The 16,665-nt window shown below is 67.3% G+C and overlaps 5 non-coding genes and 1 pseudogene across 5 annotated transcripts; all 6 read left to right on the top strand.

The window, feature by feature from the left end:
• Window positions 1-2,234: 2,234 nt before the first annotated feature.
• LOC139704518 (5S ribosomal RNA) lies at window positions 2,235-2,353 on the top strand. The gene has a single exon (XR_011706400.1). It is a non-coding gene; the product is annotated as a 5S ribosomal RNA (ribosomal RNA).
• Window positions 2,354-4,829: 2,476 nt separating this feature from the next.
• Window positions 4,830-4,948, top strand: LOC139704516 (5S ribosomal RNA). Its single transcript, XR_011706398.1, has one exon. It is a non-coding gene; the product is annotated as a 5S ribosomal RNA (ribosomal RNA).
• A 2,476-nt stretch (window positions 4,949-7,424) lies between these two features.
• Window positions 7,425-7,543, top strand: LOC139704515 (5S ribosomal RNA). Its single transcript, XR_011706397.1, has one exon. It is a non-coding gene; the product is annotated as a 5S ribosomal RNA (ribosomal RNA).
• Window positions 7,544-10,029: 2,486 nt separating this feature from the next.
• On the top strand, window positions 10,030-10,138 carry LOC139704535 (5S ribosomal RNA; annotated as a pseudogene).
• A 2,478-nt stretch (window positions 10,139-12,616) lies between these two features.
• On the top strand, window positions 12,617-12,735 carry LOC139704514 (5S ribosomal RNA). The gene has a single exon (XR_011706396.1). It is a non-coding gene; the product is annotated as a 5S ribosomal RNA (ribosomal RNA).
• A 2,486-nt stretch (window positions 12,736-15,221) lies between these two features.
• LOC139704513 (5S ribosomal RNA) lies at window positions 15,222-15,340 on the top strand. Its single transcript, XR_011706395.1, has one exon. It is a non-coding gene; the product is annotated as a 5S ribosomal RNA (ribosomal RNA).
• Window positions 15,341-16,665: the final 1,325 nt, after the last annotated feature.

Genomic DNA, 16,665 nt, shown 5'->3' with positions numbered 1-16,665 from the left:
CCATCCCTGTGCACCCTGACCGATCCCCACCCCTCACACTCGCGGATGGGGGGTGGGGGGGCGGACACCTGCTTTTCCCCAGAACACAGGGCCCACCCGCAGGGGCCGCTCCTCCACCCCTTCTTGCCACACCAGCAGAGCCTGGCCACCCAGGTCCTGGGAGTGAGACAGTCCATCCAGCGTCTCTCCCTGGGTCCTTCTCTTGGCAACTCCTCTGCCGGGTCCCTCCTGTGTCTCTGCCTCCCTTCCCACCGCCTTCCTCCCTGAGGGTCCCCCTGAGTCTGTCTCTTCACCCATCTCTCTCTGTCTCTCACCCACCCACACACACACACACACTGGAAGCAGATGTCTTTCTGTCTATCTCTCTGTTCATCCATCTCTCCTTCACCTTTTTGACTCTACTGGCCTGTGAGGAGGCCTCCTGTCTCCATCTCCCACTCAGTGTGTTTCTGTCCTTGGCTCTTCTGTCTGTCTGTCTCTGTCTCTGTCTCTCTGTCTCTCTCTCTCTCACACACACACACTCACTCACTCACCCCTCTCTTCCTCCCTCCCACCCCAGCCACCTCACTCTGGTGTGCAAGTCACCGAGGCCATGGTAGCCTCGAGAGTGGACGGTCACAGGTTCTCTCATCTCCCATCTAACTTCCCGTGGATGTAAGAGTGGATTCAGACATCCCCCTTGAAGTGCGTGCACATCTTCAGGGTGTGTGCTCAGCAGAGGCTGAGAGAAGGCCGAGGAGGCCACAGGGTCTTAAGAGGCTGCACTGGGAACCAAGCAAGAGAGCAGATGTCCAAGGAGGGCAGGTGCTCCGAGAAGAGGAGGAAGCAGCCTTCAGAGCAGGCAAGTGGTTCGGGGCCAGGGGGTTGCCGGGGAGGACCACGTGCCAAGGGGAGGTGAAGCCCGGGCGGTGGGGACAGGGAGGCAGAGGCCCCTTTGGTCGCGGCGACCCGTCCACCTGGAGACGCCTGGCCGCGACGCAGGGCCCGACGGCCCGGTGGGCGCGCGCCCCCCCGCAAGGCTTGCGGGTGAGGGGGCTTCCCGTCTGGTGAGGCCGTCCACTGGGCTCTGACGGGGTTTGACTCAGGGCGCTCCTTTCCCAGGCGGTCCTTTCCTGGAGCACCGCCCATGGACAAATGGACGGAGGGGTCTGTGCCCTTCCTCAGGGCGGTGCTGTACAGGTGCTGGTCCTTGACGCGTCCAAACAAGGCGCAGAGCCCTCCGACCTTGGCACTCAGTCCCAAGGGAGTCACTCGGGGGTGGGGTCGAGTGTGGTGGGGTGGGGTGGGGGGTTCGGGTGGGGGTGCGGGTGGGCCAAGCGCTGCTTTGCAGAGTGGACGGGGAACTGAGGGCGAGGCAGGGGCCCCAGCGGCGCACTTCTGAGCCTGGCCCGGTGACTGACTGACTGACTGACTGGGAGCCAGCGGGCCACAGCCGGCCGGCCACCCGCTGCCCGGTTGTCTGTGGGTCCCTGCGTGTGCTCCTCCCTCCCTGAGCGTGGCTCCACGCGCTAGGCCCGCGCAGGTGTTGTGTGTGGCCGGCCCCTCGCCATTGCCCAGTCCCACTGCATTCCCAGCTGGGGCGCTGGGCCTCTGTCAGGGTCTCTGTCGTGTCCGGCGGGGGGCGGGGGTGCCTGCTCGCGTCTTGGCCCCTGGCTCTCTGGGCTCCCGGCTAGGCTAGGCTAGGCTAGGCTAGGCTAGGCTAGGGTAGCGCGCGCGGCGGCGGCGGCGGCTGGGGATTCTCTGGGGCTTCTGGGCCAGGCGAAGGGCGGGGCGGGGTGGGGTGGCGGTGCGGGTGCCGGGTGCCGGGGGTCGGGGGTCTTGGGGCTTGGCGAGGAGGGGCAGAAGCCCGGCCCCGGGCGGGGCTCCCGGTAGGTGGAGCCAGGTGCCGAGGGGCAGAGGTGGAGGCGGGACTCAGCCCCTCTCAGCCCCGCCTAGCCCACTCCACCCCGACCCGACCCGGGCCCGAGGACCCCAGAGGGAGAGCCGGCCAGTCTCCCAGGACCCCCGCGCCGCCGCGGGGACGGAGTCAGGTGGGAGCGAGAAAGCCAGCCTGGAGTTGAGTTGAGTAGGGCTGGGCTGGGCTGTGCTGGGGCGGGGCGAGGGAGGCCCCCTGCCAACACATTCTGTGTTGGCCCCCTCCACCGCTCCCCTGCCCTCCCCTGCCCTCCCCTGCCCCTGGGCTGAACGCTGGAACCCGGCGCAGGCTCTTGAGGCGTTCCGGGGCAGCCTTCGCCGTCTACGGCCATACCACCCTGAACGCGCCCGATCTCGTCTGATCTCGGAAGCTAAGCAGGGTCGGGCCTGGTTAGTACTTGGATGGGAGACCGCCTGGGAATACCGGGTGCTGTAGGCTTTTGCGCCCCCTTCCCACACGCACTTTTCTTGCGTGGCCCAGGAAAAGTGTCCGTGACCGCCTCAGGCCGTGACCCCCGGGCCCGCGGGGGTAGGGCGCAGGGGCAGCCCTGGGCTCCCGGTGTCCCTTCAGGCCTCCGGCGCCCGGCGCCCAGCGCCTGCAGCGAGGCCCACAGGCCTGGCTCTCTTCAGGGACGCTAGGACACTCCAGGCGACCCGGCGGAGCCGAGCCTGGTCCAGGCCTCGGCCATCCCTGTGCACCCTGACCGATCCCCACCCCTCACACTCGCGGATGGGGGGTGGGGGGGCGGACACCTGCTTTTCCCCAGAACACAGGGCCCACCCGCAGGGGCCGCTCCTCCACCCCTTCTTGCCACACCAGCAGAGCCTGGCCACCCAGGTCCTGGGAGTGAGACAGTCCATCCAGCGTCTCTCCCTGGGTCCTTCTCTTGGCAACTCCTCTGCCGGGTCCCTCCTGTGTCTCTGCCTCCCTTCCCACCGCCTTCCTCCCTGAGGGTCCCCCTGAGTCTGTCTCTTCACCCATCTCTCTCTGTCTCTCACCCACCCACACACACACACACACTGGAAGCAGATGTCTTTCTGTCTATCTCTCTGTTCATCCATCTCTCCTTCACCTTTTTGACTCTACTGGCCTGTGAGGAGGCCTCCTGTCTCCATCTCCCACTCAGTGTGTTTCTGTCCTTGGCTCTTCTGTCTGTCTGTCTCTGTCTCTGTCTCTCTGTCTCTCTCTCTCTCACACACACACACTCACTCACTCACCCCTCTCTTCCTCCCTCCCACCCCAGCCACCTCACTCTGGTGTGCAAGTCACCGAGGCCATGGTAGCCTCGAGAGTGGACGGTCACAGGTTCTCTCATCTCCCATCTAACTTCCCGTGGATGTAAGAGTGGATTCAGACATCCCCCTTGAAGTGCGTGCACATCTTCAGGGTGTGTGCTCAGCAGAGGCTGAGAGAAGGCCGAGGAGGCCACAGGGTCTTAAGAGGCTGCACTGGGAACCAAGCAAGAGAGCAGATGTCCAAGGAGGGCAGGTGCTCCGAGAAGAGGAGGAAGCAGCCTTCAGAGCAGGCAAGTGGTTCGGGGCCAGGGGGTTGCCGGGGAGGACCACGTGCCAAGGGGAGGTGAAGCCCGGGCGGTGGGGACAGGGAGGCAGAGGCCCCTTTGGTCGCGGCGACCCGTCCACCTGGAGACGCCTGGCCGCGACGCAGGGCCCGACGGCCCGGTGGGCGCGCGCCCCCCCGCAAGGCTTGCGGGTGAGGGGGCTTCCCGTCTGGTGAGGCCGTCCACTGGGCTCTGACGGGGTTTGACTCAGGGCACTCCTTTCCCAGGCGGTCCTTTCCTGGAGCACCGCCCATGGACAAATGGACGGAGGGGTCTGTGCCCTTCCTCAGGGCGGTGCTGTACAGGTGCTGGTCCTTGACGCGTCCAAACAAGGCGCAGAGCCCTCCGACCTTGGCACTCAGTCCCAAGGGAGTCACTCGGGGGTGGGGTCGAGTGTGGTGGGGTGGGGTGGGGGGTTCGGGTGGGGGTGCGGGTGGGCCAAGCGCTGCTTTGCAGAGTGGACGGGGAACTGAGGGCGAGGCAGGGGCCCCAGCGGCGCACTTCTGAGCCTGGCCCGGTGACTGACTGACTGACTGACTGGGAGCCAGCGGGCCACAGCCGGCCGGCCACCCGCTGCCCGGTTGTCTGTGGGTCCCTGCGTGTGCTCCTCCCTCCCTGAGCGTGGCTCCACGCGCTAGGCCCGCGCAGGTGTTGTGTGTGGCCGGCCCCTCGCCATTGCCCAGTCCCACTGCATTCCCAGCTGGGGCGCTGGGCCTCTGTCAGGGTCTCTGTCGTGTCCGGCGGGGGGCGGGGGTGCCTGCTCGCGTCTTGGCCCCTGGCTCTCTGGGCTCCCGGCTAGGCTAGGCTAGGCTAGGCTAGGCTAGGCTAGGGTAGCGCGCACGGCGGCGGCGGCGGCTGGGGATTCTCTGGGGCTTCTGGGCCAGGCGAAGGGCGGGGTGGGGTGGCGGTGCGGGTGCCGGGTGCCGGGGGGTCGGGGGTCTTGGGGCTTGGCGAGGAGGGGCAGAAGCCCGGCCCCGGGCGGGGCTCCCGGTAGGTGGAGCCAGGTGCCGAGGGGCAGAGGTGGAGGCGGGACTCAGCCCCTCTCAGCCCCGCCTAGTCCACTCCACCCCGACCCGACCCGGGCCCGAGGACCCCAGAGGGAGAGCCGGCCAGTCTCCCAGGACCCCCGCGCCGCCGCGGGGACGGAGTCAGGTGGGAGCGAGAAAGCCAGCCTGGAGTTGAGTTGAGTAGGGCTGGGCTGGGCTGTGCTGGGGCGGGGCGAGGGAGGCCCCCTGCCAACACCCGCTGTGTTGGCCCCCTCCACCGCTCCCCTGCCCTCCCCTGCCCTCCCCTGCCCCTGGGCTGAACGCTGGAACCCGGCGCAGGCTCTTGAGGCGTTCCGGGGCAGCCTTCGCCGTCTACGGCCATACCACCCTGAACGCGCCCGATCTCGTCTGATCTCGGAAGCTAAGCAGGGTCGGGCCTGGTTAGTACTTGGATGGGAGACCGCCTGGGAATACCGGGTGCTGTAGGCTTTTGCGCCCCCTTCCCACACGCACTTTTCTTGCGTGGCCCAGGAAAAGTGTCCGTGACCGCCTCAGGCCGTGACCCCCGGGCCCGCGGGGGTAGGGCGCAGGGGCAGCCCTGGGCTCCCGGTGTCCCTTCAGGCCTCCGGCGCCCGGCGCCCAGCGCCTGCAGCGAGGCCCACAGGCCTGGCTCTCTTCAGGGACGCTAGGACACTCCAGGCGACCCGGCGGAGCTGAGCCTGGTCCAGGCCTCGGCCATCCCTGTGCACCCTGACCGATCCCCACCCCTCACACTCGCGGATGGGGGGTGGGGGGGCGGACACCTGCTTTTCCCCAGAACACAGGGCCCACCCGCAGGGGCCGCTCCTCCACCCCTTCTTGCCACACCAGCAGAGCCTGGCCACCCAGGTCCTGGGAGTGAGACAGTCCATCCAGCGTCTCTCCCTGGGTCCTTCTCTTGGCAACTCCTCTGCCGGGTCCCTCCTGTGTCTCTGCCTCCCTTCCCACCGCCTTCCTCCCTGAGGGTCCCCCTGAGTCTGTCTCTTCACCCATCTCTCTCTGTCTCTCACCCACCCACACACACACACACACTGGAAGCAGATGTCTTTCTGTCTATCTCTCTGTTCATCCATCTCTCCTTCACCTTTTTGACTCTACTGGCCTGTGAGGAGGCCTCCTGTCTCCATCTCCCACTCAGTGTGTTTCTGTCCTTGGCTCTTCTGTCTGTCTGTCTCTGTCTCTGTCTCTCTGTCTCTCTCTCTCTCACACACACACACTCACTCACTCACCCCTCTCTTCCTCCCTCCCACCCCAGCCACCTCACTCTGGTGTGCAAGTCACCGAGGCCATGGTAGCCTCGAGAGTGGACGGTCACAGGTTCTCTCATCTCCCATCTAACTTCCCGTGGATGTAAGAGTGGATTCAGACATCCCCCTTGAAGTGCGTGCACATCTTCAGGGTGTGTGCTCAGCAGAGGCTGAGAGAAGGCCGAGGAGGCCACAGGGTCTTAAGAGGCTGCACTGGGAACCAAGCAAGAGAGCAGATGTCCAAGGAGGGCAGGTGCTCCGAGAAGAGGAGGAAGCAGCCTTCAGAGCAGGCAAGTGGTTCGGGGCCAGGGGGTTGCCGGGGAGGACCACGTGCCAAGGGGAGGTGAAGCCCGGGCGGTGGGGACAGGGAGGCAGAGGCCCCTTTGGTCGCGGCGACCCGTCCACCTGGAGACGCCTGGCCGCGACGCAGGGCCCGACGGCCCGGTGGGCGCGCGCCCCCCCGCAAGGCTTGCGGGTGAGGGGGCTTCCCGTCTGGTGAGGCCGTCCACTGGGCTCTGACGGGGTTTGACTCAGGGCGCTCCTTTCCCAGGCGGTCCTTTCCTGGAGCACCGCCCATGGACAAATGGACGGAGGGGTCTGTGCCCTTCCTCAGGGCGGTGCTGTACAGGTGCTGGTCCTTGACGCGTCCAAACAAGGCGCAGAGCCCTCCGACCTTGGCACTCAGTCCCAAGGGAGTCACTCGGGGGTGGGGTCGAGTGTGGTGGGGTGGGGTGGGGGGTTCGGGTGGGGGTGCGGGTGGGCCAAGCGCTGCTTTGCAGAGTGGACGGGGAACTGAGGGCGAGGCAGGGGCCCCAGCGGCGCACTTCTGAGCCTGGCCCGGTGACTGACTGACTGACTGACTGGGAGCCAGCGGGCCACAGCCGGCCGGCCACCCGCTGCCCGGTTGTCTGTGGGTCCCTGCGTGTGCTCCTCCCTCCCTGAGCGTGGCTCCACGCGCTAGGCCCGCGCAGGTGTTGTGTGTGGCCGGCCCCTCGCCATTGCCCAGTCCCACTGCATTCCCAGCTGGGGCGCTGGGCCTCTGTCAGGGTCTCTGTCGTGTCCGGCGGGGGGCGGGGGTGCCTGCTCGCGTCTTGGCCCCTGGCTCTCTGGGCTCCCGGCTAGGCTAGGCTAGGCTAGGCTAGGCTAGGCTAGGGTAGCGCGCGCGGCGGCGGCGGCGGCTGGGGATTCTCTGGGGCTTCTGGGCCAGGCGAAGGGCGGGGTGGGGTGGCGGTGCGGGTGCCGGGTGCCGGGGGGTCGGGGGTCTTGGGGCTTGGCGAGGAGGGGCAGAAGCCCGGCCCCGGGCGGGGCTCCCGGTAGGTGGAGCCAGGTGCCGAGGGGCAGAGGTGGAGGCGGGACTCAGCCCCTCTCAGCCCCGCCTAGCCCACTCCACCCCGACCCGACCCGGGCCCGAGGACCCCAGAGGGAGAGCCGGCCAGTCTCCCAGGACCCCCGCGCCGCCGCGGGGACGGAGTCAGGTGGGAGCGAGAAAGCCAGCCTGGAGTTGAGTTGAGTAGGGCTGGGCTGGGCTGTGCTGGGGCGGGGCGAGGGAGGCCCCCTGCCAACACCCGCTGTGTTGGCCCCCTCCACCGCTCCCCTGCCCTCCCCTGCCCTCCCCTGCCCCTGGGCTGAACGCTGGAACCCGGCGCAGGCTCTTGAGGCGTTCCGGGGCAGCCTTCGCCGTCTACGGCCATACCACCCTGAACGCGCCCGATCTCGTCTGATCTCGGAAGCTAAGCAGGGTCGGGCCTGGTTAGTACTTGGATGGGAGACCGCCTGGGAATACCGGGTGCTGTAGGCTTTTGCGCCCCCTTCCCACACGCACTTTTCTTGCGTGGCCCAGGAAAAGTGTCCGTGACCGCCTCAGGCCGTGACCCCCGGGCCCGCGGGGGTAGGGCGCAGGGGCAGCCCTGGGCTCCCGGTGTCCCTTCAGGCCTCCGGCGCCCGGCGCCCAGCGCCTGCAGCGAGGCCCACAGGCCTGGCTCTCTTCAGGGACGCTAGGACACTCCAGGCGACCCGGCGGAGCCGAGCCTGGTCCAGGCCTCGGCCATCCCTGTGCACCCTGACCGATCCCCACCCCTCACACTCGCGGATGGGGGGTGGGGGGGCGGACACCTGCTTTTCCCCAGAACACAGGGCCCACCCGCAGGGGCCGCTCCTCCACCCCTTCTTGCCACACCAGCAGAGCCTGGCCACCCAGGTCCTGGGAGTGAGACAGTCCATCCAGCGTCTCTCCCTGGGTCCTTCTCTTGGCAACTCCTCTGCCGGGTCCCTCCTGTGTCTCTGCCTCCCTTCCCACCGCCTTCCTCCCTGAGGGTCCCCCTGAGTCTGTCTCTTCACCCATCTCTCTCTGTCTCTCACCCACCCACACACACACACACACTGGAAGCAGATGTCTTTCTGTCTATCTCTCTGTTCATCCATCTCTCCTTCACCTTTTTGACTCTACTGGCCTGTGAGGAGGCCTCCTGTCTCCATCTCCCACTCAGTGTGTTTCTGTCCTTGGCTCTTCTGTCTGTCTGTCTGTCTCTGTCTCTGTCTCTGTCTCTCTGTCTCTCTCTCTCTCACACACACACACTCACTCACTCACCCCTCTCTTCCTCCCTCCCACCCCAGCCACCTCACTCTGGTGTGCAAGTCACCGAGGCCATGGTAGCCTCGAGAGTGGACGGTCACAGGTTCTCTCATCTCCCATCTAACTTCCCGTGGATGTAAGAGTGGATTCAGACATCCCCCTTGAAGTGCGTGCACATCTTCAGGGTGTGTGCTCAGCAGAGGCTGAGAGAAGGCCGAGGAGGCCACAGGGTCTTAAGAGGCTGCACTGGGAACCAAGCAAGAGAGCAGATGTCCAAGGAGGGCAGGTGCTCCGAGAAGAGGAGGAAGCAGCCTTCAGAGCAGGCAAGTGGTTCGGGGCCAGGGGGTTGCCGGGGAGGACCACGTGCCAAGGGGAGGTGAAGCCCGGGCGGTGGGGACAGGGAGGCAGAGGCCCCTTTGGTCGCGGCGACCCGTCCACCTGGAGACGCCTGGCCGCGACGCAGGGCCCGACGGCCCGGTGGGCGCGCGCCCCCCCGCAAGGCTTGCGGGTGAGGGGGCTTCCCGTCTGGTGAGGCCGTCCACTGGGCTCTGACGGGGTTTGACTCAGGGCGCTCCTTTCCCAGGCGGTCCTTTCCTGGAGCACCGCCCATGGACAAATGGACGGAGGGGTCTGTGCCCTTCCTCAGGGCGGTGCTGTACAGGTGCTGGTCCTTGACGCGTCCAAACAAGGCGCAGAGCCCTCCGACCTTGGCACTCAGTCCCAAGGGAGTCACTCGGGGGTGGGGTCGAGTGTGGTGGGGTGGGGTGGGGGGTTCGGGTGGGGGTGCGGGTGGGCCAAGCGCTGCTTTGCAGAGTGGACGGGGAACTGAGGGCGAGGCAGGGGCCCCAGCGGCGCACTTCTGAGCCTGGCCCGGTGACTGACTGACTGACTGACTGGGAGCCAGCGGGCCACAGCCGGCCGGCCACCCGCTGCCCGGTTGTCTGTGGGTCCCTGCGTGTGCTCCTCCCTCCCTGAGCGTGGCTCCACGCGCTAGGCCCGCGCAGGTGTTGTGTGTGGCCGGCCCCTCGCCATTGCCCAGTCCCACTGCATTCCCAGCTGGGGCGCTGGGCCTCTGTCAGGGTCTCTGTCGTGTCCGGCGGGGGGCGGGGGTGCCTGCTCGCGTCTTGGCCCCTGGCTCTCTGGGCTCCCGGCTAGGCTAGGCTAGGCTAGGCTAGGCTAGGCTAGGGTAGCGCGCGCGGCGGCGGCGGCGGCTGGGGATTCTCTGGGGCTTCTGGGCCAGGCGAAGGGCGGGGTGGGGTGGCGGTGCGGGTGCCGGGTGCCGGGGGGTCGGGGGTCTTGGGGCTTGGCGAGGAGGGGCAGAAGCCCGGCCCCGGGCGGGGCTCCCGGTAGGTGGAGCCAGGTGCCGAGGGGCAGAGGTGGAGGCGGGACTCAGCCCCTCTCAGCCCCGCCTAGCCCACTCCACCCCGACCCGACCCGGGCCCGAGGACCCCAGAGGGAGAGCCGGCCAGTCTCCCAGGACCCCCGCGCCGCCGCGGGGACGGAGTCAGGTGGGAGCGAGAAAGCCAGCCTGGAGTTGAGTTGAGTAGGGCTGGGCTGGGCTGTGCTGGGGCGGGGCGAGGGAGGCCCCCTGCCAACACCCGCTGTGTTGGCCCCCTCCACCGCTCCCCTGCCCTCCCCTGCCCTCCCCTGCCCCTGGGCTGAACGCTGGAACCCGGCGCAGGCTCTTGAGGCGTTCCGGGGCAGCCTTCGCCGTCTACGGCCATACCACCCTGAACGCGCCTGATCTCGGAAGCTAAGCAGGGTCGGGCCTGGTTAGTACTTGGATGGGAGACCGCCTGGGAATACCGGGTGCTGTAGGCTTTTGCGCCCCCTTCCCACACGCACTTTTCTTGCGTGGCCCAGGAAAAGTGTCCGTGACCGCCTCAGGCCGTGACCCCCGGGCCCGCGGGGGTAGGGCGCAGGGGCAGCCCTGGGCTCCCGGTGTCCCTTCAGGCCTCCGGCGCCCGGCGCCCAGCGCCTGCAGCGAGGCCCACAGGCCTGGCTCTCTTCAGGGACGCTAGGACACTCCAGGCGACCCGGCGGAGCCGAGCCTGGTCCAGGCCTCGGCCATCCCTGTGCACCCTGACCGATCCCCACCCCTCACACTCGCGGATGGGGGGTGGGGGGGCGGACACCTGCTTTTCCCCAGAACACAGGGCCCACCCGCAGGGGCCGCTCCTCCACCCCTTCTTGCCACACCAGCAGAGCCTGGCCACCCAGGTCCTGGGAGTGAGACAGTCCATCCAGCGTCTCTCCCTGGGTCCTTCTCTTGGCAACTCCTCTGCCGGGTCCCTCCTGTGTCTCTGCCTCCCTTCCCACCGCCTTCCTCCCTGAGGGTCCCCCTGAGTCTGTCTCTTCACCCATCTCTCTCTGTCTCTCACCCACCCACACACACACACACACTGGAAGCAGATGTCTTTCTGTCTATCTCTCTGTTCATCCATCTCTCCTTCACCTTTTTGACTCTACTGGCCTGTGAGGAGGCCTCCTGTCTCCATCTCCCACTCAGTGTGTTTCTGTCCTTGGCTCTTCTGTCTGTCTGTCTGTCTCTGTCTCTGTCTCTGTCTCTCTGTCTCTCTCTCTCTCACACACACACACTCACTCACTCACCCCTCTCTTCCTCCCTCCCACCCCAGCCACCTCACTCTGGTGTGCAAGTCACCGAGGCCATGGTAGCCTCGAGAGTGGACGGTCACAGGTTCTCTCATCTCCCATCTAACTTCCCGTGGATGTAAGAGTGGATTCAGACATCCCCCTTGAAGTGCGTGCACATCTTCAGGGTGTGTGCTCAGCAGAGGCTGAGAGAAGGCCGAGGAGGCCACAGGGTCTTAAGAGGCTGCACTGGGAACCAAGCAAGAGAGCAGATGTCCAAGGAGGGCAGGTGCTCCGAGAAGAGGAGGAAGCAGCCTTCAGAGCAGGCAAGTGGTTCGGGGCCAGGGGGTTGCCGGGGAGGACCACGTGCCAAGGGGAGGTGAAGCCCGGGCGGTGGGGACAGGGAGGCAGAGGCCCCTTTGGTCGCGGCGACCCGTCCACCTGGAGACGCCTGGCCGCGACGCAGGGCCCGACGGCCCGGTGGGCGCGCGCCCCCCCGCAAGGCTTGCGGGTGAGGGGGCTTCCCGTCTGGTGAGGCCGTCCACTGGGCTCTGACGGGGTTTGACTCAGGGCGCTCCTTTCCCAGGCGGTCCTTTCCTGGAGCACCGCCCATGGACAAATGGACGGAGGGGTCTGTGCCCTTCCTCAGGGCGGTGCTGTACAGGTGCTGGTCCTTGACGCGTCCAAACAAGGCGCAGAGCCCTCCGACCTTGGCACTCAGTCCCAAGGGAGTCACTCGGGGGTGGGGTCGAGTGTGGTGGGGTGGGGTGGGGGGTTCGGGTGGGGGTGCGGGTGGGCCAAGCGCTGCTTTGCAGAGTGGACGGGGAACTGAGGGCGAGGCAGGGGCCCCAGCGGCGCACTTCTGAGCCTGGCCCGGTGACTGACTGACTGGGAGCCAGCGGACCACAGCCGGCTGGCCACCCGCTGCCCGGTTGTCTGTGGGTCCCTGCGTGTGCTCCTCCCTCCCTGAGCGTGGCTCCACGCGCTAGGCCCGCGCAGGTGTTGTGTGTGGCCGGCCCCTCGCCATTGCCCAGTCCCACTGCATTCCCAGCTGGGGCGCTGGGCCTCTGTCAGGGTCTCTGTCGTGTCCGGCGGGGGGCGGGGGTGCCTGCTCGCGTCTTGGCCCCTGGCTCTCTGGGCTCCCGGCTAGGCTAGGCTAGGCTAGGCTAGGCTAGGCTAGGGTAGCGCGCGCGGCGGCGGCGGCGGCTGGGGATTCTCTGGGGCTTCTGGGCCAGGCGAAGGGCGGGGTGGGGTGGCGGTGCGGGTGCCGGGTGCCGGGGGGTCGGGGGTCTTGGGGCTTGGCGAGGAGGGGCAGAAGCCCGGCCCCGGGCGGGGCTCCCGGTAGGTGGAGCCAGGTGCCGAGGGGCAGAGGTGGAGGCGGGACTCAGCCCCTCTCAGCCCCGCCTAGCCCACTCCACCCCGACCCGACCCGGGCCCGAGGACCCCAGAGGGAGAGCCGGCCAGTCTCCCAGGACCCCCGCGCCGCCGCGGGGACGGAGTCAGGTGGGAGCGAGAAAGCCAGCCTGGAGTTGAGTTGAGTAGGGCTGGGCTGGGCTGTGCTGGGGCGGGGCGAGGGAGGCCCCCTGCCAACACCCGCTGTGTTGGCCCCCTCCACCGCTCCCCTGCCCTCCCCTGCCCTCCCCTGCCCCTGGGCTGAACGCTGGAACCCGGCGCAGGCTCTTGAGGCGTTCCGGGGCAGCCTTCGCCGTCTACGGCCATACCACCCTGAACGCGCCCGATCTCGTCTGATCTCGGAAGCTAAGCAGGGTCGGGCCTGGTTAGTACTTGGATGGGAGACCGCCTGGGAATACCGGGTGCTGTAGGCTTTTGCGCCCCCTTCCCACACGCACTTTTCTTGCGTGGCCCAGGAAAAGTGTCCGTGACCGCCTCAGGCCGTGACCCCCGGGCCCGCGGGGGTAGGGCGCAGGGGCAGCCCTGGGCTCCCGGTGTCCCTTCAGGCCTCCGGCGCCCGGCGCCCAGCGCCTGCAGCGAGGCCCACAGGCCTGGCTCTCTTCAGGGACGCTAGGACACTCCAGGCGACCCGGCGGAGCCGAGCCTGGTCCAGGCCTCGGCCATCCCTGTGCACCCTGACCGATCCCCACCCCTCACACTCGCGGATGGGGGGTGGGGGGGCGGACACCTGCTTTTCCCCAGAACACAGGGCCCACCCGCAGGGGCCGCTCCTCCACCCCTTCTTGCCACACCAGCAGAGCCTGGCCACCCAGGTCCTGGGAGTGAGACAGTCCATCCAGCGTCTCTCCCTGGGTCCTTCTCTTGGCAACTCCTCTGCCGGGTCCCTCCTGTGTCTCTGCCTCCCTTCCCACCGCCTTCCTCCCTGAGGGTCCCCCTGAGTCTGTCTCTTCACCCATCTCTCTCTGTCTCTCACCCACCCACACACACACACACACTGGAAGCAGATGTCTTTCTGTCTATCTCTCTGTTCATCCATCTCTCCTTCACCTTTTTGACTCTACTGGCCTGTGAGGAGGCCTCCTGTCTCCATCTCCCACTCAGTGTGTTTCTGTCCTTGGCTCTTCTGTCTGTCTGTCTGTCTCTGTCTCTGTCTCTGTCTCTCTGTCTCTCTCTCTCTCACACACACACACTCACTCACTCACCCCTCTCTTCCTCCCTCCCACCCCAGCCACCTCACTCTGGTGTGCAAGTCACCGAGGCCATGGTAGCCTCGAGAGTGGACGGTCACAGGTTCTCTCATCTCCCATCTAACTTCCCGTGGATGTAAGAGTGGATTCAGACATCCCCCTTGAAGTGCGTGCACATCTTCAGGGTGTGTGCTCAGCAGAGGCTGAGAGAAGGCCGAGGAGGCCACAGGGTCTTAAGAGGCTGCACTGGGAACCAAGCAAGAGAGCAGATGTCCAAGGAGGGCAGGTGCTCCGAGAAGAGGAGGAAGCAGCCTTCAGAGCAGGCAAGTGGTTCGGGGCCAGGGGGTTGCCGGGGAGGACCACGTGCCAAGGGGAGGTGAAGCCCGGGCGGTGGGGACAGGGAGGCAGAGGCCCCTTTGGTCGCGGCGACCCGTCCACCTGGAGACGCCTGGCCGCGACGCAGGGCCCGACGGCCCGGTGGGCGCGCGCCCCCCCGCAAGGCTTGCGGGTGAGGGGGCTTCCCGTCTGGTGAGGCCGTCCACTGGGCTCTGACGGGGTTTGACTCAGGGCGCTCCTTTCCCAGGCGGTCCTTTCCTGGAGCACCGCCCATGGACAAATGGACGGAGGGGTCTGTGCCCTTCCTCAGGGCGGTGCTGTACAGGTGCTGGTCCTTGACGCGTCCAAACAAGGCGCAGAGCCCTCCGACCTTGGCACTCAGTCCCAAGGGAGTCACTCGGGGGTGGGGTCGAGTGTGGTGGGGTGGGGTGGGGGGTTCGGGTGGGGGTGCGGGTGGGCCAAGCGCTGCTTTGCAGAGTGGACGGGGAACTGAGGGCGAGGCAGGGGCCCCAGCGGCGCACTTCTGAGCCTGGCCCGGTGACTGACTGACTGACTGACTGGGAGCCAGCGGGCCACAGCCGGCCGGCCACCCGCTGCCCGGTTGTCTGTGGGTCCCTGCGTGTGCTCCTCCCTCCCTGAGCGTGGCTCCACGCGCTAGGCCCGCGCAGGTGTTGTGTGTGGCCGGCCCCTCGCCATTGCCCAGTCCCACTGCATTCCCAGCTGGGGCGCTGGGCCTCTGTCAGGGTCTCTGTCGTGTCCGGCGGGGGGCGGGGGTGCCTGCTCGCGTCTTGGCCCCTGGCTCTCTGGGCTCCCGGCTAGGCTAGGCTAGGCTAGGCTAGGCTAGGCTAGGGTAGCGCGCGCGGCGGCGGCGGCGGCTGGGGATTCTCTGGGGCTTCTGGGCCAGGCGAAGGGCGGGGTGGGGTGGCGGTGCGGGTGCCGGGTGCCGGGGGGTCGGGGGTCTTGGGGCTTGGCGAGGAGGGGCAGAAGCCCGGCCCCGGGCGGGGCTCCCGGTAGGTGGAGCCAGGTGCCGAGGGGCAGAGGTGGAGGCGGGACTCAGCCCCTCTCAGCCCCGCCTAGCCCACTCCACCCCGACCCGACCCGGGCCCGAGGACCCCAGAGGGAGAGCCGGCCAGTCTCCCAGGACCCCCGCGCCGCCGCGGGGACGGAGTCAGGTGGGAGCGAGAAAGCCAGCCTGGAGTTGAGTTGAGTAGGGCTGGGCTGGGCTGTGCTGGGGCGGGGCGAGGGAGGCCCCCTGCCAACACCCGCTGTGTTGGCCCCCTCCACCGCTCCCCTGCCCTCCCCTGCCCTCCCCTGCCCCTGGGCTGAACGCTGGAACCCGGCGCAGGCTCTTGAGGCGTTCCGGGGCAGCCTTCGCCGTCTACGGCCATACCACCCTGAACGCGCCCGATCTCGTCTGATCTCGGAAGCTAAGCAGGGTCGGGCCTGGTTAGTACTTGGATGGGAGACCGCCTGGGAATACCGGGTGCTGTAGGCTTTTGCGCCCCCTTCCCACACGCACTTTTCTTGCGTGGCCCAGGAAAAGTGTCCGTGACCGCCTCAGGCCGTGACCCCCGGGCCCGCGGGGGTAGGGCGCAGGGGCAGCCCTGGGCTCCCGGTGTCCCTTCAGGCCTCCGGCGCCCGGCGCCCAGCGCCTGCAGCGAGGCCCACAGGCCTGGCTCTCTTCAGGGACGCTAGGACACTCCAGGCGACCCGGCGGAGCCGAGCCTGGTCCAGGCCTCGGCCATCCCTGTGCACCCTGACCGATCCCCACCCCTCACACTCGCGGATGGGGGGTGGGGGGGCGGACACCTGCTTTTCCCCAGAACACAGGGCCCACCCGCAGGGGCCGCTCCTCCACCCCTTCTTGCCACACCAGCAGAGCCTGGCCACCCAGGTCCTGGGAGTGAGACAGTCCATCCAGCGTCTCTCCCTGGGTCCTTCTCTTGGCAACTCCTCTGCCGGGTCCCTCCTGTGTCTCTGCCTCCCTTCCCACCGCCTTCCTCCCTGAGGGTCCCCCTGAGTCTGTCTCTTCACCCATCTCTCTCTGTCTCTCACCCACCCACACACACACACACACTGGAAGCAGATGTCTTTCTGTCTATCTCTCTGTTCATCCATCTCTCCTTCACCTTTTTGACTCTACTGGCCTGTGAGGAGGCCTCCTGTCTCCATCTCCCACTCAGTGTGTTTCTGTCCTTGGCTCTTCTGTCTGTCTGTCTGTCTCTGTCTCTGTCTCTGTCTCTCTGTCTCTCTCTCTCTCACACACACACACTCACTCACTCACCCCTCTCTTCCTCCCTCCCACCCCAGCCACCTCACTCTGGTGTGCAAGTCACCGAGGCCATGGTAGCCTCGAGAGTGGACGGTCACAGGTTCTCTCATCTCCCATCTAACTTCCCGTGGATGTAAGAGTGGATTCAGACATCCCCCTTGAAGTGCGTGCACATCTTCAGGGTGTGTGCTCAGCAGAGGCTGAGAGAAGGCCGAGGAGGCCACAGGGTCTTAAGAGGCTGCACTGGGAACCAAGCAAGAGAGCAGATGTCCAAGGAGGGCAGGTGCTCCGAGAAGAGGAGGAAGCAGCCTTCAGAGCAGGCAAGTGGTTCGGGGCCAGGGGGTTGCCGGGGAGGACCACGTGCCAAGGGGAGGTGAAGCCCGGGCGGTGGGGACAGGGAGGCAGAGGCCCCTTTGGTCGCGGCGACCCGTCCACCTGGAGACGCCTGGCCGCGACGCAGGGCCCGACGGCCCGGTGGGCGCGCGCCCCCCCGCAAGGCTTGCGGGTGAGGGGGCTTCCCGTCTGGTGAGGCCGTCCACTGGGCTCTG

Source organism: Marmota flaviventris, unplaced genomic scaffold (assembly GCF_047511675.1).
Source record: "Marmota flaviventris isolate mMarFla1 unplaced genomic scaffold, mMarFla1.hap1 Scaffold_961, whole genome shotgun sequence".
NCBI classification, from domain to species: domain Eukaryota; kingdom Metazoa; phylum Chordata; class Mammalia; order Rodentia; family Sciuridae; genus Marmota; species Marmota flaviventris.
Note: the sequence above shows the minus strand (reverse complement) of the source record. Positions and strands in the feature narration are given on the sequence as shown.